Source organism: Ascaphus truei, chromosome 1, assembly GCF_040206685.1.
Source record: "Ascaphus truei isolate aAscTru1 chromosome 1, aAscTru1.hap1, whole genome shotgun sequence".
Classification (NCBI taxonomy): domain Eukaryota; kingdom Metazoa; phylum Chordata; class Amphibia; order Anura; family Ascaphidae; genus Ascaphus; species Ascaphus truei.
Window position 1 is genome coordinate 51,094,424 of NC_134483.1, and position 27,588 is coordinate 51,122,011.

General features: G+C 44.2%; 1 long non-coding RNA gene across 2 annotated transcripts; it reads right to left on the reverse strand.

Moving 5' to 3' along the window:
- Positions 1–293: 293 nt before the first annotated feature.
- On the reverse strand, positions 294–17,894 carry LOC142487929 (uncharacterized). Of its 2 annotated transcripts, none has more exons than XR_012799351.1 (3): positions 17,658–17,894; positions 1,150–1,313; positions 294–638 (listed from the first exon to the last, which is right to left on the reverse strand). It is a non-coding gene; the product is annotated as an uncharacterized LOC142487929 (long non-coding RNA). The 2 variants fall into 2 exon arrangements; XR_012799352.1 differs by lacking the exon at positions 17,658–17,894 and adding an exon at positions 17,319–17,645.
- Between the last annotated feature and the right edge of the window lie 9,694 nt (positions 17,895–27,588).

A 27,588-nucleotide genomic window follows, 5' to 3' on the forward strand; every position in this document is an offset into this window, starting at 1 on the left:
AAGTAGGGGGTCTCTGGAGCTGGTACTCATTAATTTCAACTCTGTGGGCCCTCTCGCTTCCCGAGATACTTACCAGGGAAAATGCCAACGGTACTTCACTGCGGTTTAAAACCCTTGAATCTGGTACGTCAACAGGCTTCCTATTAACCTGCGTAATGCAGGAGATTTAAACCTCCATTGTGTTTCCTCTTACTTCCCGGGTAGGTATCTGGAGCTGAAATTAACGTGGTTCAGCTCTGGAAACCCGGTGCTTCCTCCACGTAAAAAAAAGGGGGAACTGCTCCTTTTTTTTAAACAATATTTTTAATATTACACATACTGCATTTCATGGTCTTCCTACAAATGCTACATACAGTAAATGACAACAGTTTGGTTATAGTCTCGGCAACACCGCTTCGGTATCTACCATTCTCCAAGTGTCTGTGCCAGTACTTTGTGTTATGTCTTTTTTAACCAATAAATGTTTTTGGTCATGATGTCCCAACATCTCCTTTTTTGAGCAAGCAGTGCACCGGCTTTTTTCCATCATTGGAATCTTCTATCTTCTACCATTCTCCAACCTATTTTTCTGCGTTGACTTCTAGTCACAGTGATAGGATATGACAATGTTCTCTTTTGACAGCTTTTCAACAGCCCACCTAATCAATACAGTGTGTTAGCAAAACCAAGGTCATCTGAGTGATATTGATTACAATCTGGATGTCCTACCTAAAGTTTCCAATTAGCAGATTAAACACATACCGGCTGTGGCAGTTTAAATTCATTGGCTGCAGCTGCATAAGTCTAGGAAAGTAGAGCGGGATACTATGAAAGCCATGCGCTCCTCCAATGCTATACTGTATGCAACGCTAGCAACGTTGGGGTGAACACACAGGGCGTATGGAAAACAACAAAAGCAGCAGAAAACTGCTGCTTCACCAATGGCCCTGACCACTTACATGTGCCAGTTATTAAAATGAGTACATTTCTACCCAATAGTTGCTGTTTTTTGCCAAACTGTCATTCGACAGAGTGAAATGCAGCATATAGCATAGAAGCAATGCTTTTCTTTTAACCAGAATTTCTTGTTTGCACGGTTTGTTTTATACGGTGAGTTTACATGCTTTCAAAACGAGCACTTGTGCAATATTTGATTAACAGCCTTCTTACCGTCCTCTGGAATGTCCCAGCGCAGCTATTTTCATTCTCTGCAGTTAGCGCCAGTGGCACCCGATAATTTGGTTGGCATTCCCTTTTATTCTCTTCCATTATTGTATTCCACAGGGATGATTCACAACTGATGAGGTGTATTAAAGCAGCAAATCATGTGAAATCTAATGGGGTTTAAAAAAAAAAAAAAAAAAAAATCGGTTCTTAGTATTAGATAATTTACTGTATTTTTTTATTATTCAACTCTTAGTGCCATTTTTAATGAGTTATAATTCATCCTTTAATTTCAGCCCACCTCCCCCAGCAGTGCAAGATCTTTGCAACACTTTCCTGTTTGTGATCATTTGTTGCCAAATGTTCCCAGCAGTTTGAGCTGCAAACTGTAACAATAGGTAATGTTACTTTAGTAATATAAGGACACATTGCAGCTGCTGAGTTACACGGACTGAAGCAGCCATTATGTTGACACACAATCAGGATTTTGACAGATTTATAACAGGAGCATCAAACGATTGCCAGCTTAGGTAGGAATGTAGAATTATACATTGTAACATGGTTTACATATACAAATAAGGAAGAAAAAGAAAAAAGAAAAGGGGGAATGTAGTTTTGCTGCTTTAATTATTCGCTAGTGAGTGAGAATCAGGGAAATTTTGGTCTTTTCTCTATTGGCAGTTATTTATAGTCATCTGAAAAAAAAGAGCTACCATGAAAGTTATTCCGTTTCACCCGAAAACTGCCAAACAACTTAATTTGGCACCAAAAATCACAAATATTCAGAGACAAACCTCATTTATTTTATGCAGAAATTATTCAGAAATGTATTCACAAATGTGAGATTTTTGCTCAGAAGATCTATGCTATATTTCTAAGTTTGTTATTCCGTTTGTTTGTTTGTATGTCCGAAGCATCGAAATCTCACAAACGGCACCACGTAGCACAACTAAACTTTTACTGGACATTTATACAATACAAAGGTGTCCCAGCACTCACTGTCTATAAAGAAAAGCCCGTTCCCTCTGATCCAAAGGGACCCAGAGGTACTTCCCTATATCCTCACTCCCCTATATACAATGCGCCCTGTCCTACAATAAGGAAGAACTGAATATCTGATCAGGTAAGGCTATTGGTAATACAGATACAGCAATACAGCAAACGAAGACCAGCAATAAAGCAATCAAGATCCAGTAAAGACCCCTGTATACACTTAAATGTCCTACAATAAGGATCAACAGTATATGAGATCAGGCAAGGTTGTCAGTAGCAGAGACACCGGGGAGCAGTGACTCAGCAAAGGACGGTTTGCTTTCTTGACTTGCACGTATTGCTTTATCTTGGACTCCTTTTGAAGTTTCTCCATTATTGCTGGATTGCTACGTCTGTGTTGCTAACAACCTTGCCTGATCTCATATACTGTTGATCCTTATTGTAGGAAATTTAAGTGTATACAGGGTCTTTACTGGATCTTGATTGCTTTATTGCTGGTCTTCGTTTGCTGTATTGCTGTATCTGTATTACCAATAGCCTTACCTGATCAGATATTCAGTTGTTCCTTATTGTAGGACAGGGACAGAGGGAACGGGCTTGAGAAAGAGGTTAGTACCTCGAAACGGTCGTTGCCCCCCTTATATAACCCTCCTCCTTTTAGTGTGTTCCCCCCCCCCTTGTTTTTGTAGTGTGTTGCCACCTTGTCTCCCTTTCCCACTCCCCTTCCCTAAGACTCTGTTTCCAATGTGATGTGCAACTCCAAGTCATTTTTTCCTTGTGTTCTCATTAAAACGTATTGCATATTTCAGACATACTCTTGTAGCAGAGCTTTTCTTTATAGACAGCGAGTGCTGGGGCACCTTTGTATTTACTCCTTTACTTACCTCAAGCAGGTAAAATCATACTTGGTATAATTGTAACAAGTAGGCCATGCAGCCCTATGGCTAAGTTTAACTAATTCAAAGATAATGCATTCAAATAACGATCACTCATTGCATGTACAAGTATTCATGCCTTCGGTTTAGCAGCCACTGGCGTGGAGTGGAGCACGACGGGCATTTGGGGGACTTCCCAGTGATGTCAGAAAGGGGCGCTATGGAAGCAAGGCTCCAGAGGAACGAGGATACCAGCGTCCGTGACCTTCGACAAGACTGACTGCGCTCACGTGCTGTTTGGCCCTCACTTGGTTATCAGGCCATCAATTTTGTCATTAGTTTAGTTATTGTTTGGTGATTTCACCATATAAAATCTTAGTACACTACACGAGATTCTCTGCTTCTGCTCAGTTCTTATTTAAGCTTAGCAGACCTTGTCCTGTGTATATGAAGGCGAGGGCCAAACATTGCATAATGTGTAGGATGTAATGATAATACAATACACTCACCTTCTAATTACACTGGGGGAGCAGATGTTTTGTTAATGGCATAACCTTGACATTGCTTGGGATCCATGCAGTATAAGCAACCTTGCTTGTATTTCAACATTACTGAATTATTGAACTACATAACTATATTTATTTCATCTACATAACTTCCGCAGGCCCTGTCTCAACCGGTCTGATTCTCTCCCCCCACCCTCTTTTACGTGTGGTATTCATTCTTGCATATCAATAGCAACCAGATCATAGATGATAAAACAAAAAAAAAGGTATGATTTTACTTGAAGGGGCAGCAATAATGGTCTCACGTATAGCAGACAGGTAGTAGTTAAGCACAATGTGACTCCATCTTAAAACCAGAAATCCAAGCTGGCTATTTTTTCCACGATTATTTTTCATTTTCTACATAGGATTGAAGCAGGGGGGTCTCTGGAGCCAACCCTCGTTAATTTCAGCCCGGGGGACCCCCTGCTTCCAAAGATACTTTCTGCCATAGGGGGTGTCAGTAGCCGCTCCGGCTCGGCTACCAGGGTTCATGTAATGGCCGCTTTTCAAATCTCTCGTGCTCTGCGGGCCAAGAGGAGGCCGTGACATCATCCGGTGCGGCTTCCTATTGGCCCATGTGACGCGGGAGCTTTAAACTTGCAGGAGGTACCGGCAGCCCCTTTGGAGGTATCTCTGGCAGCTAGGGGTCCCCAGAGCTGCAATTAATGGGGTTCAGCTTCAGAGACCCCTTGCTTCAATCCTATGTAAAAAAAAAAGAAAGAAAAGAAGATGAAAAATGGCTTGGATGGCTCTGCCCTTTGAGCTGGTGGTGTTAAGCTCCTGTGAGCCCGATGTATGCATGAAGTCTAAAGACATTGCATGTATATTACTGCACTGGTTCACTTTCCAAATTAAACAGAACATTTAAGAATGCTAATTCGTGTTCGTCAACAGCCTAGCTCTCCTTTAAAAAATGCTCAAATTTCATAAGAGTATACAAAATTATTCTGAGGGCTAATTTATAACAGACTATTCACTGCCTCTTTTGGATTTTTGCTTCATTCTTTCCTCAGTTAAGTAGACATTACATGTAACAGTATACATTATAAAGTATATAGTATTTCTTTCAAAATTGGCGTGTAGACATTTAAAGCCCCACATGTAAGGTTCCCAGCACTGAAGAAGTTCTTGGTTCCCTAAACCAGGGGCACGCAAACTTTTTTGGTGGCGCCCCCCCATGCCTCTGTTGGCCACCCCCCTCCTTACCTCGCGGGTCGTCAAATGACACCATTTGATGTCACGTTACCAGGACAACTGTGACGTCACATGACCCCGCGGCATCATTTGACGCCACGTTGCCATGGTCACGCGTCCTGAAGCCGGCTGAATCCTGATAAGTAGAGGTTGCCGAGGCCTCGCGTGGTCCCCCAGCGTTTAATTTGAATGCCTTGGGGAAGAGTGCGGGCTTCTGTAACCGCCCGCGCCCCCCCCCAAAAAAATCTCGCGCCCCCCCAGTTTGCGCACCGCTGCTCTAAACCACCATTTCACCCGCTTGATCTGCAAGTCTGCTAAGTTGAAATGACAAGAGCATAGAGAAGCCTATATAGCGTAGTAAGTTTTATTATAGGCTAAAGCTGTAACATTCCGGGCATTATTGAAATCCGTGCTCTCTGATTGGTTAAAATTCCGGGCATTATTCATTCAGTAATGCCTGGAATTTTTGGCAGCTTGCTAAGTGTTTATTTCTAGCCCATCAGCTTTTCCTTTGTCAGAATAGCTCTGAGACAGGGCAGGGATTGGTCAGGAGGGAGTAACAGCTCTCAGACAGAGCAGGGTATTGATCAGGAAGCAGCAGCCAGACAGTGACTCCTCCCCCCCGTGAACAGCTCCATGGACACAGTTGAGTTGAGGAGGGAGAGAGTGTTTGTAGCTGCAAAGTAAGTGTCTGTCTGCAGAGTTTGTTTGTAGCTGCAGTTTCTGTCTATCTAGTGTGTGTGTGTCTGCTGCAGAGTTTGTGTGTGTGTCTGCTGCAGTTTGTGTGTCTGCTGCAGAGTTTGTGTGTGTAGCTGAAGAGTTTGTGTGTGTGTGTGTAGCTGCAGAGTATGTGTGTGTAGCTGCAGAGTTTGTGTGTGTGTAGCTGCAGTGTGTGTGTCTGTCTGTGTAGCTGCAGAGTTTGTGTGTGTGTGTGTAGAGCTGCAGTGTGTTTGGTGTTGTATGTATGTGTAGCAGCAGCAGAGTTTGGATTTAGCTACAGAGTTTGTGTGTAGCAGCAGTTTGTGTGTGTACACACAGAGGGGACAGCAGTGTGTGGATATAGATAGCTGCAGTGTAAGGCTACGTGGTGCTTGCCGAGGTTCCTTCTTCCAATGTGAATTTTGACGTCCCCGCTCACTCGGTGCTCGTGCACGTACACTCTCCCAAGCTCAGCGCTTGGCAAGACAAAGAAAATTGAGATTGAAGCGCGCTCAGCAGAGGTCAGTGCACACAGAACACAGTCACACACACAGCCATACACACACACAGCCACACATACAAACACAAACACATTACTCACACAAATAGCCACGATCCATGCCTCCCGCTCCCACCTGCAAAATTAGGCAGGACACCCTGCACTCATGCTTTGAGAGTTGGTGATGTCACCAACTCTCAAGCATGAGCGTGGTCAGCGCCAGAGGGGACGTAGCCTTAGTGCATATAGAGGTGCTTTAATGTATTTGCCATTTTATTTTAATAAACAAATCTATATCACTATACAAAAGTGTCTATTATTTATGAAAATAGGGGCCAGTAATGCCCTGTTCTTCGGGGATTATTACTTAAATATAGGGAAATCACCAAACAATAACAGAACTATTTATAAAAGGAACAGCCCAGGTAAACAAGTGAAGGCCAAACAGTGCATGAGGGCAATCAGTCTTGCCAGCAATGGAGGCACCGATGCCAGTATCGTTGCTTCTCTTGAGTCTCTTCTATAGTGCCTCACTTCTGAAGTGACTGGGGAAGACCTGTAAATGACAGACCTGTGGATGCCAATCTACCAACCCTACGCGTTTCACAGTGTCAAAGCACCGCTTTATCAAGGGGGTTGGGAAACTCACACTCTAATGCAAGGATTTTAGATTTCCAGTGTATGTGGTCAAATTAATAATAACACGGAGAGCCGAGTTCCCATTACCACTCAAATGCTGTATTATAAAAAAAACCCATTCAAACCAAAATATGGTACTGGTAAAAATTGTAACCAAAAAAAGTTGGGGTGAGAATAAAAGATTTGCAATTTAAAATAAGATTTGAAAATTAGATTCCTTGATATCATTGATCCAAAAATAATTTATTTATCAGGTGAAACTATAGTAACATATAATATATTTGTTCATGATATTTGTTGTTACGTTCCACAACTGCACCAAATTCTTCAGGTTCCACAACGGTCCTGAAAACTTATACCTGAAACGAAAAGACTGAAAAAGGCACCCCCAGCTGGTCAGTGGAAAGGGAGCTAAACGTAAACTGGTTTATAAGAAGGAGGTCACTTAGCAAGTTAGCCAGAAACTATACAGTAAGTACCATTGGAGTCGACCAGAGTTATGTCCCCCACCTGTGGTAGCCAGGCTGAGATGCCCAATGTGACTGCCCACCAGGACGACCAGACACACAGGGGAGACTGTGAGTAGAAGGGACCTGCAATGGATTGGCCTCTACCTCCCTTCCTGTAAGACTGAAGCTGCACATAGTCCAAGTCTGGGCGTAAATCACCTTTAAGACTGTACCCCTGACTGGTCAGACCCGGTACTGTCCCCAGCCAGGAGGATTGTGCTGAAATATCTTTAATAAAGACTCTTTTTATAAAATCCCGGATCTTGTGAGTCCCCAACACTGGTCCTGGCAACTTGATTAGTGACTGCACCAGTACCAATAATGTAGCATTGCAAGTGACCACATGCATAGTGATTCTATTTGAAGATGCCTCACAATGTTTCTTTGTTTGGATAAAAACATCAATATTAAAACGGATTATTTTGAAGTATTGACTAACCGCCGTGCGTTGCAGGCCCCTATGACAGCGAAGTGGTTTGAGGTATCGCTCATAAACTTCTAAATGACCTTTTACCTATTTATTTGCTTTACTGTTTATCTGAATCATGCTCCTTCTGGGACATTTCCAGTGATATTACTTTAATAAATGTTGAGATACATTTTCTAAAAAGTCCTTATTAAATAGGCCCAGATCACTGAAATGTAGGGATCAATGCTTCATTCTTCCCTCAGTTAGGTGCGAGGCTGTAACTTCAGGAGCTACAAGAGATAACAGTATAACTGTATAGGGTAGATCATGCAATACACTGTATATTATGGGGTATTTCTTTCTTTTCCTTGTTTTTCAATCTGCCAAGTCTTTTCTTTAACTCTCAAATGACCGGGAGGTCTATTGAAAGCGTTAATTTGGATGACTAATTGCTTTGACTCCAGCCCCAACATATTCTATTAAGTAGGGCTGTAGGGATATACAATTACAAGGATTGGACTATGAAGGAGGGACACTCAATCTATCATTAACCACCAGCTAATCTCCTGATCCATGAAAATAACTACAAGACCTCTTCTCCTCCACCACTTTCCCGACCTGAAAAGATTGAATTAAAAATACCATCAAATTCCCATTACGCTACTTGCGATTGTGGTATCTGCATTAGTCAGGGGGACACAATTGTTTTACCTTTTGCTTCACCAACATGAAAAGATCTGCATACTGTAGATGTAGTTTGTTCTATACTTGAGCATGTGTGGTGTCAAAGTGACCTCTGAAGGACAGGCTTGTAAGGTCTCAAAATGACAAATGAATAGACTGGCTAGTTCTTCACATTATATATGGAAAACTCTTCACAAGCCACAAAAAAAAAAAAGATTGCATATTATGTAGTGATGAAATAACTATATTGTTGTCAAATATTACAACATAATGGAAACTTTTAATTAGTAATGTTTCAGATGCCCAACGGAACTGTCATCATCTACAGAGGGGTGGCCAACTCCAGTCGTCAATGACAAGAGGTCAGGTGGTAAGGATATACCTGCTTCAGCACAGGCTGCTGAATCCACATCTGTTTGGAGTTGGCCAACCCTGATCTACACAGCATCCTCTCCAGAAAACAGAAAGCCGAAGACACACAACTCATGCTAATGTCACCTTGATACAAAACAGGAGGTCTGACAGTGAGCAGGGTCTTATGATAGGCCATTAACAGATATTTTACACATAACCATGCAGATTAATTATCCTTACGCATTCCATTGGTGTATTTTATTTTTTATATATATATAGATGTAGCCAGGTCCCCCCTGCCTGCCAAGCCCCCCCCCCTCACCTTCCTGGCGATCGCGGGTGCCGCCGAGCCCAATGGCGGTCCCGTCGGCCGATCGGAAGAGTGGGGGCGGTCAGGATCCTGCTCGGGGGTTGCTGGGGACGCGTGCGGCCGGTAGCCAGGGCCGCGATCGCGTCGTTAGGGCTCCCGGCGCTCCCGAAGCAGGGCAGCGAGGGCGCCGCCATTTTCTCATTGTTGGCGCATGCGCAGTGCAGATCTCGGTGCGGTGGCCAGCAGGGAAGTTCGTGCATGCGCAGGAGATGCGCGCGAACGAGGGCCAATTAGGAGAGGGCTCACAGAAGGGACTACATCTCGCATGAGCCTTAGGAGCGCCCCACGTGACCCCAGGGAGCCAATAGGGCTACAGTATCTCCCTGCTCAGGGATAGATACATTTCACGGGGTTTAGGAGCACGTTAGTCAGCGTCAGGAGCAGCTAGGGGAAGGAGGTAGGGTGCAGGAGTCACTGACTCCCTGCACTAGGCCAGTAGCCCCATAGGCCCCAGATAGCCCTGAGTCACCAGTAGTTTGAGTGTTGTAGGGACAGGCCCCAGGTTAGGGACCCTGCCCCTTACTACACAGAGTCAGTTAGGGACACAGCGGACGCCGCGCGTCCATCCAGAGGTTTGGGTTCAGACCTTCGCTGCCGCTGCAGCAGCCATCCGGGTGGGATCGCCCCGGACGGTAGTTCCTGTAGTCGTCAGCCTTCGGATCCTTTGTGAAGCTCGTTGGCAGGCCCGGGCACTGGAGTGCTCGGCAGGTAACCATCAACAAGTACACCAACGGTCCTACATATATATATTATTAATACGGGACTAGTGGCTGCGCAGTCACACATATCATCTCCCTTTAAGGGTGCGGGACATATTGTGTGGGGTTATTGGACACGGGGTGGGATCACCCGGTGTAGGTGGGAGTGTCCTGCGAGACGCAGTAGTCAGTGTCTCCTCTAGAGAGGGACACCTGTTGATATATGAATAAGTATATGCTATACAGTAAAGTCATTGGTTATTTTACATGCGGTGTGTGGAGTGATATATATATATTTATCCTGCGCGGAACCACTCCTCCTCTGGCGGGAGCCATCGCAGGTGGAGGCGTTGCACCACGAGATTGTGTTATATGTATGTACCCCAGGCTCCCCGAGCGGAGGCTTAGGCTCCTGAGAGCCACACAGGTTTACACAACAGGTACAGTAGTAGCGTCTGTATTCACAGGGAATACCCGCTACATAAAAAAATAATAATAAGGCTATTCTTATACAGATGCAGGCTTCAATCATGTTTTGATCAAAAGATGCAACCAAATTACTCCATTGTAATGCACAGACTTTGGTTCGAAATGTAAACATGTCACTAGTATATTTTAGCCTGATTAGTAGGAGCTCAGGAATTGTTCTTTGTTTTCCATATACAGTACGTAAGGCCAATCCTTTTACCAGCAGCATACTTCACAAAGGGAGGAGCGCAGGTAATATGTACAGTATTTGTTTTCCATAAATGTTAGGCCAATTATTTTCCTTGCTGCATACTCTGTTAGGGCATTTAATTATAGTGTTACTGATACATTGCCTCATAGCAGTAGGTTTTTGGCTCGCCTGGTTTCTGCTTTACTGAGTAGTTCCTTGGAAGCGTATGGCTCCTCCCTCCAGGACAGAGCCCCTACCAATTCTCCAATTAGCATAATGGTATAATATACCGTATTGCTAGTCTACACATCACCCTCCTCTGAAAAGTGGGTGAGTGTCCATGAGTGAGCGAATAAGGAGATATGTGTAAGTTTTCATATGTGACACAAGGGTATTTTTCCACACACAGGGAATTTGTTACTGGCGTGGCCAGCTTTTAATTGGACTAAATCACAAAAGCATATGCTTAATTTATTTAACCCATTCAGTGAAACTTTCACATACTTCACAAAGTTTAGTCCACAGGACAATAAGGAATTACATATATTCAGTGTAGGTACCTGCTAAACGGAGTCTACCTTGATGGAGTTGGCAGTCTTGAATCATGTTTTGATCAAAAGATATAACCAAAGGACTCCTTTGTCACACAAACATAGGTTCTAAATCTAAACATGCCACAAGTATTTTTTAGCCCAATTGGTAGGAGCACAGGATCTATTCTTTATTCTCACTCAGAATCCATCAGCAAAGCATCTGCTGTATTTTAGAATTTCTATACTTGTGTAACATACAGAAAGAGTGTATAAGGGATCTGCAGGGGGCAGGCAGCATTCATTTAAAGTAGCATGTTTTAAGTAGAATACAGTGTGGAGTTGAACAGGGAAGACCATTGGATACTGGACTGATCTCTTACCCTAACAGACATCTTTTTCTTCTCTTCTCAGGTAAAGCCCAAATTTGATTCTGCTGTCTCCTAATCACCCCTTAAATGTCAATTTGACTACATTCAACTTGTAACTCCCTGGTAAAGCCCAAATTTGATTATACTGTCTCCTAATCACCCTTTAAGTGTCTATTTGACTACATAAAACTTGTAACACCTAGACAGACTACACCCTTCTTAAAATTACCAATTGTTTAAATGGACCTCACATTGAGCTGAAATTAATTCAGTCAGGTGACTTGTAAGACCTATATATCTAGAGACCATTGGGGAAGCAGCAATCCAGGGGGCAAGCAGCATTCATTTAATGATGTAGCATGTTTTAAGTAGAATACAATGTGGAGTTGATCAGAGAGATCAACACGAGTGAAACAAGTGGACAACACCTACTGGCCCTTAATCCTGGATTTTGAACGGCACTGGAAAGGAGGACATTATCTATCCCAGAATGTGTTTCTCGGCACAAAACTATTGCTGCCATGCCGCCACTAGTGTTTTTATTTGCGTTGACCTCAGTTCTTTTCAAAATATGCACCTCCTTCTACCAGCCTCATTATGTCTCTAACTCTATTCATATATCTCCATCTCTCCTTTCTTCGCCACTTCTGAGTTCACATGAACTCCTTTCTTACCTGCGCCCTCTAACACCACACAGCTATATTCCCTGCACTAAAACGCACCCCTGCAAAATCAGCCTCACACATTCTCTTTCTATCCATGCTTCTCCACCTCGCTTCTGGGGATATCTCTCCCAATCGTGCTCCCTGACGTATTTCTGTATGCTCCCGTCCTCGCCTTCCACATACAACTTCTACTCCTTCGGATGTTAACCCCTCTAACCTCTTTCCATCCCCTGTCACCCTCCCTCCTCTCTCCCTTTCTCCTGTGCCCTTTGGAATCCTTGCTCCCTTTCCAATAAGTTCCTCTCTGTGCATGACTTCTTTTTCTCTCACTCTCTGATTCTCTTTGCTTTAACTGAGACCTGGCTCACTCAGTCTGACACTGCACTGGAAGCAGCCCTCTCTTATGGTGGCGTTTCTTTCTCCCACACTCCGCACCCTGTTGTAGGGGTGGAGGCGTGGGGCTCCTGCTCTCCTCTATCTGCCGCTACCGTACCCTTCCTATTCTACCCTCTCTTGCTTTTACCTCCTTTGACACTCACACTGTCCAGATCTTCTCTCCTTTCCCTGTCCATGTGGCGGTCATCTATCGCCCACCTGCCTCTACTCATCCCCCTTTTGCCTTTCTCTGTCACTTTGAATCCTGGCTTTCTTTCTTTCTCTCCTCAGACTTCCCTGACTTCTTCTTCTTGGGGACTTCAATTGCCACATTGATGACCCCTCTCTCCCTTGCGTTTCCCGCTTTCTCTTTCTAACCTCTTCTTTTGGCTTTCAACAGTGGACTGCATCCAGCACCCACAAAGATGGACACTAGCTAGACCTGGTTTTCACTAAAAACTTCTCTCTCTCTCCGATTTCTCCATTTCCCCTTTTCCTCTCTCTGACCATCACCTCATCTAATTCTCTCTTTCTCTCTTCTCCCCTTCTCTACCTCCATCCACACCTTGCTTCTGCAGAGACCTGCGCTCTATTAACCTACCAACTTTGATTCCACTTTACGCTTCTCCCTCTCCTCTCTCAGCTCTGCTCCAGACCCTGACAACCTAGTCAGGAACTACAACTCTGCCCTATCCTCCTCTCTTGATCTACATGCCCCTCTTTCTCTCTGCCGTTCTCGCCCTTCTAACCCCAGACTCTGGCTAAATTCCCACACGCGCATGCTGCGTTCCTGCGCTCGTTCATCTGAACGCCTCTGGAGGAAACCTCACACTCTCGCAGACTTCCTTCACTATAAATTTATGCTATCCTGTTTCAACTCTGCCCTCTCTCAGGCTAAACAAACCTACTTTTCATCACTAATCAACACGCAGAAGTCTAATCCACGGCGACTCTTCTCTGTCTTTGACTCCATACTCAGATCACCCCCTGCTACCTGTTCTTCTTCCTCCATCTCACCTCAGGACTTTGCCAACTATTTCAAGGAAAAAGTGGAATCCATATGTCAGGCCATCCCCTCTGTATCTTCCTCCCATCCTACACCTCTTCCTAACTCTCCTCCTGCATTCCTTGACTCTTTATCTGCTGTCACGGAGGAGGATGTGTCGCTGCTGATCTTCTCTTCTCCCTCTACCACATGCCCTCTTGACCCCATTCCCTCCCATCTCCTAAAACCTCTTACTTCACCTATAATCCCTACGCTCACGCACATTTTTAACTCCTCCCTCTAGTCTGGTTCCTTTCCATCCTCCTTCATGCATGCAACAGTTATATCATTACTCAAAAACAGCAAGCTTGACCCTAGCTGTCATTCTAACTATCGACCTGTCTCCCTCCTGCCTTTTGCCTCTAAACTCTTTGAACATCTTGTATTCTCTCGCTTGCTCCATTTTCTCAACACCAATTCTCTCGTGGACCCTCTATAATCTGGCTTCCACACTGCTCACTCTACTGAGACAGCCCTCAGTAAAATAACTAATGACCTCCATGCTGCCAAAGACAGAGGTCATTACACTCTTCTCATATTGCTCGACCTCTCTGCAGCATTTGATACTGTGGACCACCCTCTTCTCCTTCACATTCTCCATACTGTTGGCATTCGTAACAAAGCTCTTTCATGGATCTCCTCTTACCTCTCCCAGCGTACTTTCAGTGTCCCTTTTACAAACACCTCCTCCTCTATCGATCTCTCTGTGGGGGTATCCCAGGGCTCTGTCCATAAATACATACTTACATACATCTGTCCAAACATCCAAGATGACTGCCAACAGGAAGTGACATCTTCTCCAAAGCTACCACTGCCACCTTGCTTCCTGGCAATTCCTGCCCTCAGTCACTGACAGGAAGCAAGCCTCTCTTTGGACCTCATTGCCAGCAGCTGCCTCTGGCCTTTAAGTAACAGGCAGTTGCGATCTGACTTTGCTCATGCAAAGTACTCAGTACCTTGTTCTCCTTGAGCTTTGCTTTTGCCTCAGTGATTGCCTGTCTGTGCTTGGATTTTGATTGAACCTAACTTCCCCTTGCCTGCTGCCTGCCTTCATCCCAGATCTGGACTTGACTACCCATTGCCTGCTGCCTGCTGTGACTCCAGAACCCGACCTGACTACCCATGCCTGCCTCGACCTCAAAACCGGATCTGATTATCCCTGCATCCCAGGCCTCTGATACAGGCCAAGGTCGATGTACTACTCCCTACCTCTGGTCTGCGGGTCCGTATCCTGTCCTGCAGTCAGCAACGTTAAAGAGTTTCAGTCTAGTGTTACTACCTCAGTGACAAAAAGATAATGTGATTTGCATGCAGTCAAACTGGGCAGATGGAGATGTGCAGTACATCTATCAATGATTATTGTCTAGGTATTGTGAGGTAGCATAGGTGATCAGCGTCCATGAATAGTCGTGCCTCCCCTGCACTGCGCCCTACTATCTGTGCCATTGGCTGTGGGTTATTGAGCATGGCAAGTGTCAAGGGGGAGGGGTAGCCCCTGGGCTATATAATACTGTGCCTTGGGGGCTGCAATTCCTCTCCCTTGATACATCAGCAGAAGTTTTTTCTCTTACCTTGAGGCTTAAATTATCCAGGGCAGGCCTTCTCCGATTGTTGCTACTATTACTGATACTTGTGCTGCTGCTCCGGATGTCCTACCTGCGCCCCTAGTTTCCAGCTGGTCTGAAGGCTCCCTGGAAGCTTCCATACCAGCACACATCATTGATGAAGACCACATGGCTTCTGTCATGCAGGTGGTGAGGATACACGGGCCCACTAACTGCAGCTCCAGATGTTCGGGCAGACAAGGGTTGGCACGGGCGCATTGCATGCAGGCTGCATCCAGCTCCATTAGGTCTCTTTTTGGTCTGATCACATGACCGGGACCCAGTGGGAGGAGCCACGATGCACAGTCCAGCTGTGTCCATCTCCGGCAGGTTCCCGGCTCAGGCAAGTGACCGGGAACCAAGGGGAGGGGGGGAGGGGTAGAGTCAGCTAGCAGCTCCAGTGGGTCTCAGCCTAACCATGTGGGCATCTGTGGCGGTATGATTCCTGCACATAAGGGGTTCCCGAATAGTTTAGACTCATTGTCAGGGGACGGGTTGTGTTGGGTAAGAGGGTAGATGTGATACGTCAGGGATTAGTTCAGTAGCTGGGACATGGGTATGAGGTATGGATCAGGGTGGCACCGTTGTACAGGCGGGCAGTACAGTGTTTGGGACTGCCTCTGTGGTGCTCGTGGTAGATAAGCCAGAGGCTAGCACATCCATTTAGATGAATTTGAATCATAAACCGAAGGGAGAGGAAAACGGGGTAGGCGATTGTAGCTTTAAAGAAGTCTATACTGTATGTGCTTGTCATAGTCGCTAGGGCTGCATTTGGCCCCCGAAGTAAAAATAAAAATATTGTAAAAAGTCGACTGAGGATATATTTTAGGTTTTGCCGGGTTATAACGACGCAAAAGCAAAAGTGGATAGAACAAGAGGGGGGAAAGGATATGAATGTGGATAGGGACCCTGTCAGTAAGACATTTTGGAATTGTCAAGAGCCATGTGCCATTTTTGGACATAGTAACTGTTGAAAAGGAGCCTCAGAAGATGATGGCATTCTTCTTTGTTTGGATTTCATCAAGGATGCCAATAAAATGAATGGGGAGGGGGGAGGAGAATGGCTGAGTTATGACTAGGCTTTTCTACAGCGCGCGTCTGTACATAAAACAAAATGGGATTGTAAGGATATGGGGCTATCCATAATGACCCCTCAGAGGCGTCCTCCCTTTGGATCAGCGGTCTGCAGTTTGCAATACTCTTGGCTGTCGGTGGGAGGTAAGCGGGTGTGTCCTGGCTTTTTAATGACTGTGCATGCAAGTTCGGCACAAAATGCAAGTTTAGCCACGACTGCTCAACATGTGGCGGGAACCGTGCGGCTAGCAAGTGCTTCCGCAAGCAGGAGGGGGCAATGGGCAACAGTCGAGGATGGTGCAAAAAGGCACAAACACCTGTGAGGGTTGACATGATGGAGGAATGGCTAGGATGTTATCCCAATAGGGAGGAGGGAGAGTTTCTTATTGGATCCCATTCGTTCAAAGGGTGGAAAGGGATTGTGGGTGATATTTTAAAACTTAAAGAACAGCATGGGGAGGTAGTTACGACAGACATATGAAGTGAATGCTGCACACCTAGAAAAGTATATCAATGATACAATTACCAATGACCAATTAAAGACCTTTGAGGTCGAAACGTTGTGTTGGCTCAATAAATGAGTTTAGATTTTCAAATCCGTTGTGACCTGTGTTCCTTCTGCTATTGAGGTAGTTAGGACAACATTAGAAAAGGAATTGTCCATGGGAAGGATGGCGGGTCCTTTTATTGAGTATCCACTGGCGAATCTAAGGAGTTTACTCCCTAAAAAGGAGCATGGCTCCTTTCGCTTAATTCAACATCTCTAATCCGTAGTTTGTTAAGGTTTTTTTTTTTAATAAAATGTTTTACCAGGAAGTAATACATTGAGATACCTCTTGTTTTCAAGTATGTCCTGAGCAGAGTTATGATGACAAGATATGGTTGCATTAAATGAACAGGGTTATACATTAAATTTAAAGACATTTCATGAACTGTTAAAGATATGTTATAGGCGTATGTAGCGATGGCTGATCCAGCTATCTCTCTACCTTCCCTGTCACATAAGTTCTAGTAAGATACAGACAGAGACAGGCTATCCTATGGGGTTTTCCCGTCCTCATGCTGACTTCCTGAGTGACGAAGTGGGGGTGACACAGAGATCTGTGAATAGCCAATGGTGGTGCAGATACTGGGTCTTCCCTCCTTGAGCCTCAGGAAGGAAGTAGCTAAATTATAGATTGAAGTTCAGCCCCTTAGGGGTGAGACCTTCAGTCACAGTGAGAGTTCGAGACTATCCCTACATGGGGTAGGAGCTTTCCTCGTCTCTGCCCGGCTAGGAGAGAGACATGTGCTCAGCCCCTCATGGGCTGAGGCAATAAGCTAATCCAGAGAGGCCTCACCATTACCCGCAGGCCAGTACCATCCAGAAGCCAGGGATCTACCTTATCAACTGGAGCATACACTGTAACGACACCAGCAGTGGTTGCTATAATAAAGATCATACTCATTTATACTTCTTAAAAGAAAAGGATTCCCCGGCGCGTGGTTCCACTTTAACTCCGGGACACATGAAAACAAAAAAGAAGAAAAAAACACAATCAGAAGTATTTAAAATACAAAAAAACCTTGATTGAACTTGATAGGAAATACACTTACATGAAATAATGTCCCTTCAATAGGGATAAGGGAGACTTTCTGGTGATACCTCAAATTTGGAGAAAAAAACAGATATAGCGTAACACCATTTTATTAACAAATACTTAAAGAGATTGAAAACTCACAAACAGCCAGCAGTTTACGGCATTGAGAAGGATGCATCCAGAATCCACAAACCGTCCTCCAGAATCCCTGGTTGTCAGTGTGGATCCTGCTCCAGCAGTCAGAGTAGTTCTTTGCAAGGATATACCAGCATTGGTTGATTTCCTGGTTCTTGTGCACAGAAACAGGTCTCTCTCTTGGCTGTTCTCCTTGCTGCAGCTTCAATACTGCCTCCAGACTGGATGAAGCTGCAATTTCCTCAATACGGTGGCCTGTGATGCCCAAAATATGTCAGACCGGTTTCGCCCTTGGCTTCCTCAGTGACAAACTTTGGCAGTATTGAAGCTGCAGCAGGGAGAACAGCCAAGGGAGAGACCTATTTCTGTGCACAAGAACCAGGAAATCAACCAATGCTGGTATATCCTTGCAAAGAACTACTCTGACTGCTGGAGCAGGAGTTCACTTTACACTTGTTGCAGGTACATCCGACCTGTTTACACCTGTTGGGCTGTCGGTATGTGGGAGAGATTTTCTGTTGATTTATGTTTACCGTTATATTCCCTCCTATTAAAAAAGTATGTAGTTACAGACAGCACTCCCACGATATAGTATAAGTATATACTGACTGGTGCACGGGAACAGCAGGAGGGTCCCTTAACCCTCCCAAAACTATAAAGCAATAGAGGTAATGTCCCCAGCACTCAATGTGAATAAAACAAAAAAAAGCACTGGAGTATGCCAAAATATATCAATTGTATTGAAAAAATACACAATATAGGTTATACAATTTGAAGGATGCTACCACTATCCTAGGGAAAATCTATAAATACACAAGCCAATAACTGGCGTGATGGGAGTTAGGTAGGGGAGGGAAGGGAAAAACAAGGGGAATAAGGTAGTGACAATAAACTACACGAAAAAGAGAAAAGAACCCTTGAGGATGCACACTACTCTACTAGTACAAAACAATTACATTTTATTTAAATCCAAATTCAATAACAAACATATAACAATTAAAAACCAAATAGAGCGCTGAAATGTCAATAGACTGGAGGAGATACTTAGTTAGTGGCAGAGTATGAGCTGATACATACATATGTATATGTCTCCTACTGAATCTAGCTTAGCTCCTACCTAGGGATAGTGCCTAACAGTATGATGTGTCTAATGCATGAATCAATTCTAAGGCAGAAATAGGATACCAGTAACTCAGAAATATATATACAATATTCCTGTGGCTATAGTAATCTCAAGCCGCGTAACTGAATGTGCAAATTTCAAACACAGGGACATTCACTACTGTATAGATCTCTGTCACAGAGTATGGTTCTGTGACTGATAATTATCCTCTATAGCTGGTCTATTTTTGTTACTTGATTGTCTGTCTAATGACAGTATAGATCAGCTGCATGATATCTATTCAGCACACTGCACAGGGTCTGAAGCATTTATCTTTTTGACATTTTGTGATGGTTATGCTCCGCAGTGTATCGGGGCTGAGCACTATTTTCCATCAATAGGCTCTCCATATTTACAGGAGATCACTATGCAGGCAGTCTCCATAGAGGATAATTATCACTCACAGAACCATACTCTGTGACAGAGATCTACACAGCAGTGAATGTCCCTGTGTTTGAAATTTGCACATTCAGTTACGCGGCTTGAGATTACTATAGCCACAGGAATGTTGTATGTAACGGGATTTCCCCCACCCAATCTCACATTGGCCCATGTGGTCTAACCAGTCCCCATTACATGTTTGTGTCTGGTGGTGCACCTGTAGGTAACAGGGCTCCTGAGTCTCCCGCTTGATGGTATTAGGGGATGTCATCCAGACAGGCAGCTGAGGTAGTGTGTGCGAGTCCTTCCTACCTAGTGCAGCACCTCCACCTCATCAGGATCTGTGCTTCCGCAGGGAGATGGTCCTGGTGAGGAACTCCTTCTTGGTGGTGCCATCCACTGCTGAGTAACTTCACACTCACACAGTGGATGTATATTCAAACAGGGCATCTTTATTGATGGTGGTATGGGCAAGCTGCCCCTCACAGCTAGCAGCTCAGCTGCTCATCTCACTGCAGCACTCCATTAGGAAGGTCCCTTCCCCTCTAATTCTGCATCTCTCTCTTAAGCTGCTCTGTCTCTCTCAGCTCCTCTAACTCTGCCCCGTATGCTCACTGACTCACAGCTAGCATGAGACACTGCAACACTGTTGCAGACCTTCACGTGCCTCTCCCTGAACAGAGGCAGCACAACAACAGGAAACTGAACTTCTAACTTTAGGCAGTGCTGTGTCTTATATCACCCCCCGGAGAACAAACATGCTCTGTATCACTAAGTGGGAACACACTGCATGTTGTCACTTCCTTTGGGGACATATGACACCTCACCAGGGTGTGAGGGCAAACCTCATTGATTGTTGCTGGCAATCCTGCATACTTACCAGGTTTACTGCCAGCATGAGAAAAAGATATGTACACCAATCTTAGACATGGCTACATGTATATATATTTCTGAGTTACTGGTATCCTATTTCTGCCTTAGAATTGATTCATGCATTAGGCACATCACACTGTTAGGCACTACCCCTAGGTAGGAGCTAAGCTAGATTCAGTAGGAGACATATACATATGTATGTATCAGCTTATGCTCTGCCACTAACTAAGTATCGCCTCCAGTCTATTGACATTTCAGCGCTCTATTTGGTTTTTAATTGTTATATGTTTGTTGTTGAATTCGATTTAAATAAAATGTAATTGTTTTGTACGAGTAGTGTGCATCTCCAAGGGTTCTTTTCTCTTTTTCGTGTTGTTCATATGCTATAGCCCTGATAGCACCTCGCTAGAAAGATAATATTACTTTAGGCTGAGCAGGGACCCCCCACTATCTGTCCAATAAGTGACAATAAACTGCCTAACAGCAAAAGATGGAGTAGATGTGATGAAGCGAAAGGGGGGCCCCCTTTTTCATTCTATTCACATTGAGTGTTGGGGACATTACCTCTGTTATTTCCTGCTATTATGTCGAGGTTTTCAGTTTATTTTTAGAATGGGTAATTCGGGAAGAGTGTGGGATTCCGAATATCATCCATTTGTTATGATTTTTTTTGCTTGTAGGGCCTACCGGGACAGCAGTCTGCACCAGGTTGTTTGCGGGTTTTAAAGCAATAGCATCACGGTTTGGTGTCCCGTTAGTAAAGGGTAAGATGGAAGGTCCTTTGTCAGTACTCCGTTTTCTTGGGATTGAGATAGATACAGTTAATATGGTGTAATTGCTTCCGGAAAGGAAACTTACAGAATTAAGGCATAGGCTAAAGAGATTTGTAACCCATCGGAAAGTGAAGCTACGACATCTGAAGGTGTTAGTTCATCTTCATTTTGCATATTGTGTTATGCCTATGGGCTGTGTTTTTGCAAGACATTTGGCGTTTGCGATGCCAGGGCTGGTGAGGCGTCATCACTTTTTTAGAGTCACAGCTGAGATGAAGGATGATCTAGCAGTACGGCTGGGATTTTTGCATAGTTACAATGTTAGGATGTTATGGCATCGCGACACGGTATTTAACGGGGGGTTAGGGCCATTGGGGCATGGGTGTTATTTTGGGGGTCTGTGGTGCGCTGGTAATTGGCCCAATTCCTGGCAGGAATCTGAAGTCATCAGGAATCTGGTTTTCCTGGAGGTTTTTCCCCATGGCGGGAGCGGTGGATTTGTGGGGGGAGAGATTGACCAATCTCGTTTGATAAAGCAAAGCAGTTAGTAAGGCGCTGTGGCTCAGGGGCATTGCTAGCAAAGACCGACATCAAGTTAATCGAGTTCACTAACCGTCATGTTATTTTCCGTACAGGTAATATGGGTGGTTGTCCGCATTGAACAGTTTAACTGAGTAATCATCTTCGGTGGTCTGTTGCGATGTTGCTGTTGCAATATCTGGCACTGCAGTGTTTGAGTTTGACATTTTTTCCCCAGGGAAATGCATGTTACAGCGGATGCTCTTTCTTGCTGGCAGTTCGATGTTTTTCGAAGAGTGGTGCAGGAAGTGGACCTAGAATGAGCACCTTGCCAGGGCCACCTGTGGAAGTTTGGCACAGCCCCTTGATAGATTTTGGTAAAGGGGTCAGTAGCCCTGAACACTTGGCAGGCATATGTGAGAGCATGGCATGAGTGGTATGGTACAGTAGAAGGAGGTGAGCGATGACCATTTTTTTTGGCTTGTTGGTTGTGTTATTACAGAAAACGGAGTGGAGTTTGCCGCCAGTTCTGTGGAAATTGTTTTGTCAGGATTGTCTTTTATGTTGCTTTTGAAGGGGTGGAAGGATATATCAAACCATTTTGTGGTTAAAAAGAGGCTTGCAGGGTGGAGAAAAGAGGGTTGGGTGCCTGATAGTCAGAAGCCAGTCACCCCAAGGATCCTGGAGGGTTAATTGCAGGTTTCGCTCAAGGTTTGTTTTTCAACATTTGAAGCAAAATAGTTTGGTGCAGTGTCCGTACTGGTCTTCTTTGGGGCGTTGCGAGTAGGCGAGCTGGTTGCGAGATCAAAGTTCGGTTTGGGGGGATTGTTTAGGGGCAGGAGCAGGAAAAACATTTTTAAAAATGGTAGTCTAAGACGGATCAGCCAGGTAAAATGTTCATGGCTATATATCGAGCCTTTGGCAGAGACGCCGATCTGCCCTTTAAGAGTGCTGCAGGCTTATGAGGCAGTCAGTCATTATCTATTGCATGAGAATGGGTTTTCTTGAATTTGGTTCCAGTTTTGTAAAGTTTTCCGGTTATGTTTAGTAAAACTGGGTGCAGATGTGGCAGCATATGTGTAGCATCCGTTCCATATTGGGGCGGCTAGGCTGGGTCTTGGCGAAGAGATAATAAAAAAGATAAGCAGGCTGGAGTCCAAGAGGTTTGTGAGCTATCCTAGGCCACGGTTGCTTGTTTAGCAAATTGAAATGTATGATTTTGTTACAGGTATATATCCCAGGGGTTGTGTGGATGTGCAGAGATTCATATATCTTTTGGGTTGCTAGGGGGCCTGCAGTCCGACCATATGTGTCCCACCTTGACCTGCATGCAGACATGGTTGGGGAAGAGGGGCATGCAGTGGACACATCTCCTCCCCAATGTCCTGCGTATCAGGCATTGGTGTGGTTGCCTGGATGTCCTGGTGTTCCATGGGTGGATATGACTTGAGTTACTTTGCGACATGAAGCAGGATTTAGGTCAATTCATGATGTTATTTCCAGGTGTAGTGATAGTGTGGTTGGATGCAGTGTCCAAGTTGTGCTGGAGGGGGGCCAGGGACATCAAGGTAAGTGAGCATAGCTAGAGCAAGCTTAATAGAGCAATAACGAGGTTTGTTAAGAAAATGGCTGGGGTCATTGTCCGGCACAAGGAGTTGGAGGAGCCAGAAGTTGGCCTGATTAGGTCGGATGGGGTTTCACTTATCTGAAGTGGGCATAGACACTTTCAAAGTTGGCTTGCCAGATGACCTTGAAGCTGCATTTGTGTTGGTGAGGCGGGGAGATTAATTGATGGCGTTAAATCATCTCCGTTATGGCTGGAGTTTCGTAGGTTGCCAGACTTGATCCCAGGGCAGGTGGTGGACTAATGCCCTGGGGAGTTTTGGGTCAATGCCGTCAAGCCAGTTTTTGGTATATATTATCATGGTGGCTGAGACGGTTATGTGGCCAGCAAGGGGATCACGAGTCACATGTTTGCACGCGCTTAAGATACTGCCACATGCAGTTGGGCACTATTCTGTTCACGGGATAAATAGATAGATAGATATCTGTACCGTGTTAGCCGAGCTTAATAATAAAAAATGTGGCAAACTAAATGCTTTTCTGTGGCAAACGAAATGCTGTGGCAAACGAAATGCTGTGGCAAACGAAATGCTTTTACTTGTGCGAGCTTTCGAGATGCACTGATCTCTTCTTCCGTTGTGTTACAATGAATAAAGCAAGAAAGGTTTAACTTACAAACAGTGCTTCTTGGAATGTTATCTGTGATTGAAGTCTAAACCTCCCCCCTGTGCAGTATCTTTAGCCCCCCTCCCTAAGATCTAGTTGAAGTTAAGCAGCCCTGCCTTAGACAGCGAACTTGAGAATTCTTTGTGGCTTAAAAACGAATGTACAGAGCTTTCAAAACCTCACAGGTGACTTTCTCATGTGTACTTTTGAGACCTGTGAAGTTTCAAAGTCTTCATACACTCTAACATCATCTACCAGAGGTATCAGCCACTTGTTTTATCATTCCCATTACAAACGTTAACATTTCATAGCCAATAATCAAAGACAATCACCTGACAGAAACCGGTGCGAAAAACAGCATCACATCATTCATGTGAATTAATAATATACATTTCAGACATGTGCTTCTGCATTTTATGTGCTTTGGTTTCTATTTGAGATCCTTTTATTTTTTTTTCTGTCAAGATAGAGCAAAAAGGAAAAAAGAACCTCCCCCCCATTTTCAAAGGATTTGCTGGTTTAATGGTTGACGAACAACCGTCAAATAATGTTGACAAGGAAACAGAACTTTTGTTTGTTACTTTGCAGCAGCGAGTCTTGATACTATAGCTGGTTGCTGTGTGTCTGTTTCTAGAGAAGCTCTGCAAACCTGCAGTTGGAAGGAGAAGAGAGATATGACGGGTGATACCGGCACCCCATACGGGGCCTCTAACTCAGGAAGCAGGGGGTTTCCGAGGCTCAAGTTAATGTGGTTCTGCTCCAGAGATCCCCTGCTACAATACTATGTGATTAAAATAAAATTAAAACAGATTCATTACCTTAGGGGCTAGTCGCTAAGGCAATGATGGGGTTAAGGAAAGAATCCGCAAGTGGAAGTAAGCAGTGCACTGCGGAATGAACGGGCTGAGCAAAAGAAAGTTTAAAAATACAAATTTATTGGGATCGTGGAGACAATCTGGACCAAAGAAGCTTTATCAAAGAAGGGGTTTATTTAATGAAGGGGTAAAACCTGAGTACCTGGTTTCTTGGGGGTTCAGGGGGTGGGTGAAGGGGGTAGTTGCCCCATGGTGGGTGGTTAGGCCTACCGGTAAGGTTGCGGGAGGAGTTAACCCCTTCACAACCATAGCGGTGGTAACCGCTACGGTAATGAAGGTGTTAAACCCTCCCACTACCCCACCGAGAGGCCTAACCACCCACCCTGGGCTAACTATCCCCTTCACCCACCTCCTGTACCCCCAAGAAACATTACAATACAACAACCCTACTATCCACCTCCTATACCCCCGACCCCACCCCCTCCAAAAAAAACATACAGTACAATAATGGGCAAAAACCCTATTATCTGGATAATGGCTCATTTGCCCATTAAAAATAAAATATCCAACCAGCATAAAGTAAATTAAAGTTGTACTTACCCCTGCCAGGATGAGGGTCATTGTCGTCTTCCTCCTCGTCTTCTTCCCCATCCTCCGTGGAAGCAAAATTACAATAAAGAACAAACTAATGGCCACTAACCCCTTATCATATTAGCGTTTACTAACCGTTATAGTAATTAAGGGGCTATCCCCCCTCCCCCGCTACCCAACTGGGAGGCCTAACCACCCTCCCCAGAGCAACTCCCCCCCTCTACCATTGATTGGCACAGTGGTAAACCATGCTCATGATATGAGCATGGTTTGCCACTATAGGAATGAATGGGTAAGCTACAAATAAAAAAAAAATCACTGAAATAAATACATAACATTTTAATAAAAACATATTTTTCCCCAATAAACCAATTGATTACACAGTGGTAAACCATGGCTTGCCACTATGGAAATGAATGGGCAAGCTAAAAAAAACCCCCACAGCATAAAACACAAAACAAGCATTTCACAATAAAGCCATTGATTGTGACTGTGGTAAACCATGCCAGCAATATATGGGCATGAAGTGCAACACTGACAATTAATGGGCAAAAAAACAAACATAACAAAAATACCATACATTACAATTTAAACATTTGCCAAAAAATGCATTGCTTGTCACTGTGCTTATCTATACCCTGAAAGGGGCACATTGGCCGTCGATGGGCAAGATAAATAAAACACACAATTAAATAAAAGCCAATCAATGTATTTCTTACCTGTGCTGTCTTCACTCCCATCCAACTCTAGCAGCAACCTCTCGACCCTCGACGCAATGCTCCTCAGCAGCTGATGCGAAGAAGTCTGTGATCATATTGAAGAGAGGTCTCCTCCAGTAAGTTCTTCATTAATCTTCTTTCTTTTCTTCTCTTCTGTCTTCTCTCCTGTGTCAAATGGTATACCTCCAATCGTATTGGCTGGTGTACCATGTGACAGAATTTTTCTTTGGAGTACGATGTGATGGCAGCCTTTTTTGTTTCTAGTGACGTCATCTTAAAGGGAGGGAAGCATATCTTTCCTGATTGTCTGGCTTACCTCCATTTTTGATGATGTAACATCTTTTTTTTAAAAATGGACCTAGTCACATGGTACACAGGTCAATCAGATAGGAGGTGTACCATTTGACACTCAAATGTGACATCACGGGCCTTATATAAGGCCTGTCCCATCTCATTTGAAACCAAGAAGACGACGGGACAACATCCGCCCCATTGGATTACAAAGAAAGAAGAAAAGGAGGAAAGAAGAAAATAACTTACTGGAGGAACATCGGCTTGAGGCGTTGAGACTCAAGAGGTTGCTGCTGTGGTCAGATTCAGAGGGTGAAGACATCAAAGGTAAGAAACACATTGATTGGCTTTTATTTAATTGTGTTTTTTTGGATGTCCATTGACTGCCAATGTGCTTATCTATGCCCCTTTTGGGCTACAGATAAGCACAGTGACAAGCAATGCATTTTTTGGCACATGCTTTTTATTTAATTGCAATGTATTGTATTTTTGATGCTTGTTTATTTTTAGTTTGACCATTGACTGCCATAGTGGCAAACCATACCCATATTATATGGGCATGGTGTACTATTGTGCGAATCAAGTGGTTTATTGGCAAATGTTTTTTTGTTTTGCAATGTAATGTATTTTATTCAGTGCTTGGTTTTTTATTTGGAGCTTGCCCATTCATTTCCATAGTGGAAAACTATTTATTTATTTATAAAATGTTTTATTACCAGGAAGTAATACACTGAGAGTTACCTCTCATTTTCAAGCATGTCCTGGGCATAGAGTTATGATGACAAACAATAGATGGTTACAAATACATAATTACATAAGTGAACAGGGTCTACATTATATACAAGACAGTGCATGCACAGTTAAAGATAATACATATCATAGGCGTATGTAACAGTTACAGACCAGATTAAAATGTGAGACAGCTTTATCTTTGAGAGAACTTAGACTGGGTGTTGATGTGATAGTCTCCGGTAGATTGTTACAGTTTTAAGGTGCACGGTAAGAGAAGGAGGAGCGGCTGGATACTTTGCTGAACCTTGGGACCATGAACAGTCTTTGGAGTCAGATCTCAGATGATAAGTGCTGCATGTGGTAGGGGTGAGTAGCTTGTTCAGATTGACAGGTAGCTTGCCCAGAAAGTATTTATAGGCAAGAAAGGAAAGATGAACTTTGCGCCTAGACTCAAGTGATGGACCAATCTAGTTCTTTGAGCATTTCACAGTGATGTGTGTTGTAGTTGCATTGGAGAACAAAACAGCATATTGAATTGTAGAGGGTATCAAGTTTGCCAAGGTGGGTTTGTGGTGCTGAGCCGTATACTATGTGCCCATCGTCAATAATTGGCATGAGCATCTGCTGTGTGATACACTTTCTGACCAGCAGACTTAGGGAGGATTTGTTCCTATAAAGTACACCTAGTTTGGCATAGGGTTTGGATGTCAGTGTATCAATGTGCATCCCGAATGTTAAATGGGAGTCAAACCATATGCCCAAATATTTAAAACTAGTAACAGGAGCTAGGGTGGTGTTAGCATTGGTTCTGATCTGGAGCTCAGTCATTGGAAGCTTTAATAATGTAGCCAT